Source organism: Triticum aestivum, chromosome 7A, assembly GCF_018294505.1.
Source record: "Triticum aestivum cultivar Chinese Spring chromosome 7A, IWGSC CS RefSeq v2.1, whole genome shotgun sequence".
Taxonomy (NCBI): Eukaryota; Viridiplantae; Streptophyta; class Magnoliopsida; order Poales; family Poaceae; genus Triticum; species Triticum aestivum.
In genome coordinates, this window is record NC_057812.1 from 689,015,233 (window position 1) to 689,024,410 (window position 9,178).

A 9,178-nucleotide genomic window follows, 5' to 3' on the forward strand; every position below is an offset into this window, starting at 1 on the left:
TCATGGGCGAGATGACTAAGACTTCGTTCTCCGGAACAATGGAGCGAGCAACAGACTTATTGGAAATAATACATACTGATGTATGCGGTCCGATGAGTGTTGATGCTCGCGACAAGTATTGTTATTTTCTGACCTTCACAGATGATTTGAGCAGATATGGGTATATCTACTTAATGAAACATAAGTCTGAAACATTTGAAAAGTTTTCTACGATCTGATCGTGGAGGTGAATATTTGAGTTATGAGTTTGGTCTTCATTTGAAACAACGTGGAATAGTTTTGCAACTCACACCACCTGGAACACCACAGCGTAATGGTGTGTCCGAACATCATAACCGCACTTTATTAGATATGGTGAGATCTATGATGTCTCTTACTGATTTACCGCTATTGTTTTGGGGTTATGCTTTAGAGATGACTGCATTCACGTTAAATAGGGCACTGTCGAAATCCGTTGAGACGACACCATATGAACTATGGTTTGGCAAGAAACCCAAGTTGTCGTTTCTTAAAGTTTGGGGCTGCGATGCTTATGTAAAAAAGCTTCAACCTGATAAGCTCGAACCCAAATCGTAGAAATGTGTCTTCATAGGATACACAAAGGAGACTGTTGGGTTCACCTTCTATCATAGATCCAAAGGCAAGATATTCGTTGCTAAGAGTGGGTCCTTTGTATAGAAGGAGTTTCTCTCGAAAGAAGTGAGTGCGAGGAAAGTAGAACTTGATAAGGTAACTGTACCTTCTCCCTTACTGGAAAGTACTTCATCATAGAAACCAGTTCCACTGATTCTAACACCAATTTGTGAGGAAGCTAATGATGATGATAATGAAATTTCTGATCAAGTTACTATCGAACCTCGTAGGTCAACCAGAGTAAGATCCGCACCAGAGTGGTACGGTAATCCTGTTCTGGAGGTCATGTTACTTTACCATGATGAACCTATGAACTATGAGGAAGTGATGATGAGCCCAGATTCCGTGAAATGGCTTGAGGCCATGAAATCTGAGATGGGATCCATGTATGAGAACGAAGTATGGACTTTGGTTGACTTGCCCGATGATCGGCAAGTAATAGAGAATAAACAGATCTTCAAGAAAAAAATATTGATGCTGACGGTGATGTTACTGTCTACAAAGATCGACTTGTTGCGAGAGGTTTTCGACAAGTTCAAGGAGTTGACTACGATGAGACCTTCTCACCCGTAGCGATGCTTAAGTCCGTCCGAATCATGTTAGCAATTGCCGCATTTTATGATTATGAGATTTGGCAAATGGATGTCAAAAATGCATTCCTTAATGGATATCTTAAAGGAAAGTTGTATATGCTGCAACCAGAAGGTTTTGTCGATCCAAAAGGTGCTAACAAAGTGGGAAAGCTCCAGCGATCCATTTATGGACTGGTGCAAGCCTCTCAGAGTTGGAATATACGCTTTGATAGTGTAATCAAAGCATACGGTTTTATACAGACTTTTGGAGAAGCCTGCATTTACAAGAAAGTGAGTGGGAGCTCTGTAGCATTTCTGATATTATATGTGGATGACATATTGTTTATCGGAAATGATACTGAATTTCTGAATGGCAAAAAAGGATACTTGAATAAGATTTTTTCAATGAAAGACCTCGGTGAAGCTGCTTATATATTGGGCATCAAGATCTATAGAGATATATCAACACGCTTAATTGGACTTTCACAAAGCACAAACCTTGATAAAATTTTGAAGAAGTTTAAAATGGATCAGTCAAAGAAAGGGTTCTTGCCTGTGTTACAAGGTGTGAAATTGAGTCAGACTCAATGCCCGACCAATACAGAAGATAGAGAGAAAATGAAAGTCATTCCCTATGCCTCAGTCATAGGTTCTATCATGTATGCTGCTACCTCTTGAGCTTGCGTTGGTTTTCCCTTGAAGAGGAAAGGGTGATGCAGCACAGTAGCGTAAGTATTTCCCACAGTTTTGAGAACCAAGGTATCAACCTAGTAGGAGGTAGCACACAAGTACCCTAGTACCTGCACAAACAAACAAGAACCTCGCAACCAACGCGATAAAAAGGCTGTGAATCCATTCACAGTCACTTACGATAGTGAGATCTGATAGAGATAATAAGATAAATATTTTTAGTATTTTTTTGTATAGATTGGAAAATAAAGATTGCAGAATAGAAATAGCAAATTGATAGGGAAATAATATGATGGAAGATAGACCCGCGGGCCATAGGTTTCACTAGTGGCTTCTCTCAAGATAGCAAATTCTATGGTGGGTGAATAAATTACTATCGAGCAATTGATAGAAAAGCCCATAGTTATGAGAATATCTAGGCATGATCATGTATATAGGCATCACGTCCGTGACAAGTAGACCGAAATGATTCTGCATCTACTACTATTACTCCACACATAGACCGCTATCCAACATCCATCTAGAGTATTAAGTTCATAAGAACAGAGTAACGCATTAGGCAAGATGACATGATGTAGAGGGATAAACTCAAGCAATATGATATAAACCCGATATTTTTATCCTCGATGGCAACAATACAATACGTGCCTTGATGCCCCTGTTGTCACTAGGAAAGGACACCGCAGGATTGAACCCAAAGCTAAGCACTCCTCCCATTGCAAGAAAGATCAATCTAGTAGGCCAAACCAAACTGATAATTCGAACAGACTTGCTAAGATATTTAAATCATGCATAAGAGATTTCAGGGAAGAATCAAATATTGTTCATAGATAATCTTGATCATAAACCCACAATTCATGGGATCTCAACAAACACACCGCAAAAAGAATTACATCAAATAGATCTCCAAGTGAATCGAGGAGTGTCGGTGTCAAAACCAGCGGATCTCGGGTAGGGGGTCCCGAACTACACGTCTAGGCGGATGGTAACACGAGGCAGGGGACACGATGTTTACCTAGGTTTGGGCCCTCTTAATGGAGGTAAAACCCTACGTCGTGCTTGATTATTCTTGATGATATGAGTAGTACAAGAGTTGATCTACCACGAGATCAGAGAGGCTAAACCCTAGAAGCTAGCCTATGGTATGATTGTTGTTGTTCGTCCTACGGACAAAACCCTCCGGTTTATATAGACACGGAGGGGGCTAGGGTTACACAGAGTCAGTTACAAGGAAGGAGATCTACATATCCGTATTGCTAAGCTTGCCTTCCACGCCAAGGAGAGTCCCATTCGCACACGGGACGAAGTCTTCAATCTTGTATCTTCATAGTCCTACAGTCTGGCCAAAGGATATAATCCGGCTGTCCGGATACCCCCTAATCCAGGACTCCCTTAGTAGCTCCTGAACCAGGCTTCAATGACGATGAGTCTAGCGTGCAGATTGTCTTCGGCATTGCAAGGCGGGTTCCTCCTCCGAATACTTCATAGATGATTTTGAACAAGAGGATCGTGTCTGGCTCTGCAAAACAAGTTCCACATACCACCGTAGAGAGAATAATATTTCCACAAATCTAATCTGCTGACGTACCCCGTAGCGTGACATCACACAACAGTCAGGTCTTCATTCGAATCGTTTTTCATAACCTATCTCAGCGTGTTTCGCGAGGCGGTTTCCTTGGCACGTCTTGTCGAAGCAGAGATCGTGTTCCCTTATTACGGGATTCCCATCAATATAGACGTGGGTAACCCAACCGCGCCATCAATTACGGCGCTTGGGGGATAAGCGAGTTTTACCAGGCTGGTGGGGGCGCATAGTTTCGTCCGCCCTTATAAAGGGATAAGGTTTCGCCTTTTTCTACCCACGCCTTCTTCCTCCTTGCTCATCCATTCTCGTGCACTCAAGCTCCAGCGCCCAAGTCCACATCCTTATGCTCAACTCTCTTCAAACATGTCCGGAGCGGGAGGCAAGTGGATGGTCTCCTCCGTCACGGAGGGACACATCAAAAAACTACATGGGGCCGGATACTTAGCCGCGGATATCGCGCACCGGCTGCCAGCCACGGGGCAGATCGTCCCTACCCCGGAACCTTATGAAAGGTTGGTTTTCCTCCTCGACTTCGTCCACAGACTGGGGTTTCCCCTCCATCCATTCGTCCGCAGCCTTATGTTCTATTATGGGCCGGACTTTCATGATCTGGCCCCGAATTTCATCCTCAACATCTCGGCGTTCATCGTCGTGTGCGAGGATTTCCTCCGCATCCGGCCCCACTTCCGCCTCTGGCTGAAGACCGTCAATATCAAGCCGAAGGTAGTAGGCGGCCAAAAAGCAGAATGCGGTGGAGCCATGGTGGGCAAAATGCCCAACGTTACATGGCTCAAGGGCTCCTTCGTGGAGACCATAATGGGGTGGCAATCGGGGCGGTTCTACATCATCAAGGCGTGCGACACCAACTAGGTGGCTGCCCCCGAGTTTTGATCTGGAATCCCCACGCGGCTCACTTCCTGGAAGGAGAAGGGCCTGTCCTCGGGCTCATCGGTGGAGCTGGACGGACTCCAGATGTGTATCCGGAACATGATAAGCAAGAAACTTAAGCTTGCCAACATAGTCCAGGTCATGCTCTTCCGCCGTATCCTCCCGTGTCAACAACGAGCTTTCAACTTATGGGAGTTCGACCCGGCCCAGCACCAGACTCTATGCGAGCTCTTCGACACGACGCATAAGGATATCTGGAATGTGTTGTTCAAGGGCACCGAGGTCCCCCCTTCTCTTACCGAGGAACGCGGGCTAAGCGCGAAGTGCCCTGTGAATCCGGTAAGCTCTGTACATCTGGTAGGGTATTTATTTCCCATAGCTTAACCATGTGTGGGGTCTGAGCTACCATGCCTTTGACAGGACTGGGTGGAGACATCAGAGCAGATTAACTGTCCGGCCCATCTGCCCGAAGACCCTGCAGACGCTCTCCTGACAGAGATGCGGACTCCGGCTCCTTATGAGGTGCCGGTGAAGACCAAGAAGAAGGCCACGGGAACCCGAAAGAGTTCCCGGCGCCAGGTGGTATCGGACACATCGTCCGATAACTCCGAGACACACTCCTCCCGTGAAAACGAGGAGGAGGAAGATGGCAATTCTCCTCCTCCAGCCGTGGGAGACAAGAAAAGGAAGGCCGCCCCAACCGGGGAGGCCGAAGGGTCCAAGAAGGGAAGGACTCTCCTTCCGGACTGTTCCACCACCACCGCCAATGGCGAAGATGAGTGGCTACTCAGGGCCAAGCCCCTGGCGACATCGTAAGTATTCGGATACCAGAGTAACTCATAGCATACTTTTGTTGCACTGCTTCTCCTAACTTTGAATATGATTATGCAGTCCGCCCCGAGCCCATATCGACGTATCCTCGTCGGACGGTTCCTTGGACTCGTCGGATATGAATAGTAATACACCTCCAACCGCCTCCTCTCCTTGCCCTACAAACAATGTTGAGGTATTGTCTCAAGGGGCACCGAGCCAGGGGGAGATAGTCCCGGAGGCGCCTCAAGGCGACCTTCCGGACTCAAGGAGCAAAGGGAGCAAGACTCCCAAGGGATCCAAATTCATCCCTCAGCCGAACACCGTGCCGGAACCTCTAGTGGTTCCGGACTCTGGCAGGTGGCCCCCTTCCAAGAGGGGCAAGCCGCCCGTGCCGGTGACCTCTGTCCATCCAAAGGCACCGGACAACCTGCTGGGAGCGCTTCGTGGCGCTTCCATCCACGAAGAGCACCACACTATTATGAGTGCGGTGATCTAGAAGGTTCAGTCCGCCAAGAGCGGACTGACTGAAGCATGTGCCAGCCTTCTAATAGGCTTTGAGGTAAGTATTTAAAATATAGGAAAATATTACCGCATAGACAGTAGCCCCTGATGCTCTGTTTGGTCTTCACAAAGAAAAGCCGAATAGAGGATCAAATAATATCTGTAGGATTCTAATATAAGTATGTCTGTATGCGTATGCAGGCTTCGCTGCTGACCTCTGTCACACTGACTGCGGAGGTCGCCGCACTGAGGCAGAACCTCGAGCGGTCCGAGAAAGAGATCGGCCTTGCCAAGAGGCAGCTCGAGGATAACAAAGGTAAGTAACACCTTGTCTATATATATAAAAAAGATGTGGTAAAAAATGACAGGATCATCATGGATGTGCCTGGGGCCATGACTGAAGTGGCGACCTTGACGCAAGCGCTGTCCGAGGCCGAAAACAAAGCGGCCAAGGAGCGCACTGAGCGGGAGAAACAAGAGGCACGGGTGGGCGAGGTGCAGCAAGAGCTCCAAGCTCTTGTGAAGAAACACGAGACATTGGAGCTTGACTCGAAGACGCGAGAGTCTGGGCTTTCCGCAGCCCTCGAGAGCACAAAGCATGCCAAGGCTGAAGCCCAAAAGGCCCTCCAGGAAATTGAGGCAATGAAGAAGATAGCGGCGGGTAAGGCATTAAATATGCAAAGCAAGTATGTGAAAGTAAATTACTTGTTACTTACCCGAGTCCGGAGCTCTCCAGGAGCATTCGCAGATTTGCCCCGCAGCGTGTCGGATGCCGCGAAGTATTACCAGGCCGAGGAGGGAAGCTCAACGGAGAAGTTGTTCTGTTCTCAGTATACTGGGACCGAACACCCGATGCTTCTGAGCGACCAGCTGAAGCAACTGGTCGAGCTGCACAAGGCGGCCGAACAGGCCATAAGGGGCCTTGTAGTCCGGATGTGTCCTGGCGACTCCCTTCCCAACAGCTACTGCGGCCTGGTGAGGCGTCTTGTGGATGCCCGCCCATGGCGGGAAGTCCTAAAGCGGTCCATCTGCATCGAAGGTGCACGCCGGGCTTTTGCCCGTGTGAAGGTGCACTGGGCCAAGATGGACGCCGAGAAGCTGGTGAAGGAGGGGCCACCGCAGGGCAAGGAGCATCGCCACCACGAAATGTATTATGAGGGTGTCCTGAAGGGTGCCCGTCATGTGGCGGACGAGTGTGCGAAGGATTTAATTTTTGAATGAACTTGCTCGTGTGATCCTGTATTATGAAAACTTGTTCATATGCGCTATGCAACACTTGTTTGAATTTAAAATATTACCTTCTATGCGGCTGTTTATTAAATCTGAGAGATGGCCAGTCGTCGGCTTCTGCCCCCATGCCACGAGTGCTGGGGTGTTCGGGATAAATCGGAGCACTCTTTTTCCCATTGTTGGGTCCTTCGAGGGATGTGCTCAGCACAACGAACAAGGCAATCGGACTATAATGTTTTATCACTCTCACTTAGCCATAGAAGTCTACAATTTTAAATTTTGGCGAAGCCCCTAGTACTAGGAAGGCCGAATTCGGGGCGCTATACACGCCTTAAGCCGGACAAAGCTGACTCCTCGCTCTAAGCGGCATAATTCTTTAGGGACTCGAGACCTCTCGAACAGCGACCAGCTCTTGCCTTATCATGATAGTCAGTTTTAGCTTTCTCTACTGAGGTGCTTGCCCAGATGAACTGGGGCATAATCGCAGTAGTTCTCCCAGTGCGACCTTAGCCGATATAGCGGAACGTAGGGTACCAAAACATGGGAGCCGGGCAAACCCAAATATTGACCCAAGACATGATTCAGAGCTGATGCATATAATGCTATAAGTTCGGGGTGCCGCACTTTCGAAAGTGTTCGGACTTCTCACGCCGTATTATGGGGTATGCTTAAGCCCCTAGCGTGTTGGCCATACCAGAGTGTATGGGTGCTGAATGTCATGAATGAACATATGTATATAAAAGAATAGAGAATGCGGTAATAGTCTAGTGCTATGCATTGTTTACTCAAAAAGGCGCGTTGAAGCAGAATGATACAAGTAGTGCGATAAGCAAAAAGTAGGACTATTTGACATGTCCCCTCACTAGTAGAAAATAGGGCTTTGGTCCAGGCCGGGTCAGCCCATTAGTCCCGGTTTAGTCCAGAACCGGGACCAATGTGGGCATTGGTCCCGGTTCGTGAGCCCAGGGGGCCGGCCGGGCCACGTGGGCCATTGGTCCCGGTTCATCTGGACCTTTTGGTCCCGGTTGGTGGGATGAACCGCGACCAATGGGCCTCGCTCCTGGCCCGCCACCATTGGTCCCGGTTGGTGGCTTGAACCGGGACCAAAGGCTCCCCTTTAGTCCCAGCTCATGTCACCAACCAGGACCAATGAGGTGCCTATATATACCCCTCGCTCGTGAGCAGAGCACCCCAGTGCTCTGTTTTTCTCTGGCCGAGGGGGAGAGGGCTTGGTCGTGCTCTATCTCACCTCCGATGCACACAAGGTGTTCGATGGAATGCCCGATCCACACTACTTAAGCATTCTCCTCTCCAAGCTCGACCTCCAAGCTCCATTTTCCATAATATTTATCTAGGTTTAGCGGTCCGTCACGCCCCGTCCCCGTCTTCACCGCCGTCGATCACCCGCGTCGAGCTCATCGCCGGCACCACCGTGGTGAACCTCTTGTTTTATCTTCTTTCTGAAAGGAAAAATATTCTTACTTGTATGTTTACATAGATACTTGTATTATTTTCTTACTTTTATTATTGCATCTTATATAGTGCGATGGTTTTGGTATCCGCCCCCATCGGCCCTCGTCCTGTCTATGATTCGGATGTGGTATATATATTATCTTTATAACTATTGGTTCATTTATTGTTTATGAAAATTATGCCGACCAACGTGACATAGATTTTATTTATGTAGAATGTATGTGAATCGGAAATGCCAACCGACCCTATTGTCGAGAGGTTAAATTTAGTTGAAGAAGAAAACAATTTGTTGAAGGAAAAAAAATTGAGGAGGAGAAGATGATATTGGAGTTGCATGTTGCGGATGTCGTCGATGATCACAAGATCAAGATGGATGCAATGCGCTTGAAGATTAGAAAGATTAGAAAATATGCCATTCATACCGAGGATTGGTATCATTATGCCGTTGGATCAATTGTTACCTTGGTTGTGATTATGATCGCATTTGTTTTCGCATTGAAATGTTTTACATAGTTTCAATGTATGGTTTAATTAATTAGATGCTCTGGAGAGCTATATGTTGTTAGATGAGAACTATGTATGCACTTTGGTTTTAATGTGATGATGAACTTCTATTAATTTGGACACTTAATTATATATAATGCACGCAGATGAACCGGCAATGGATGTACGGTGACAGACACACCCGCGAGTACATTAAGGGCGTGCATGAGTTTCTCGATGCGGCTAAGGCAAACAAGCAGAATGGTTTTATGTGTTGTCCATGCATTGAATGTGGGAATACGAGGTCTTA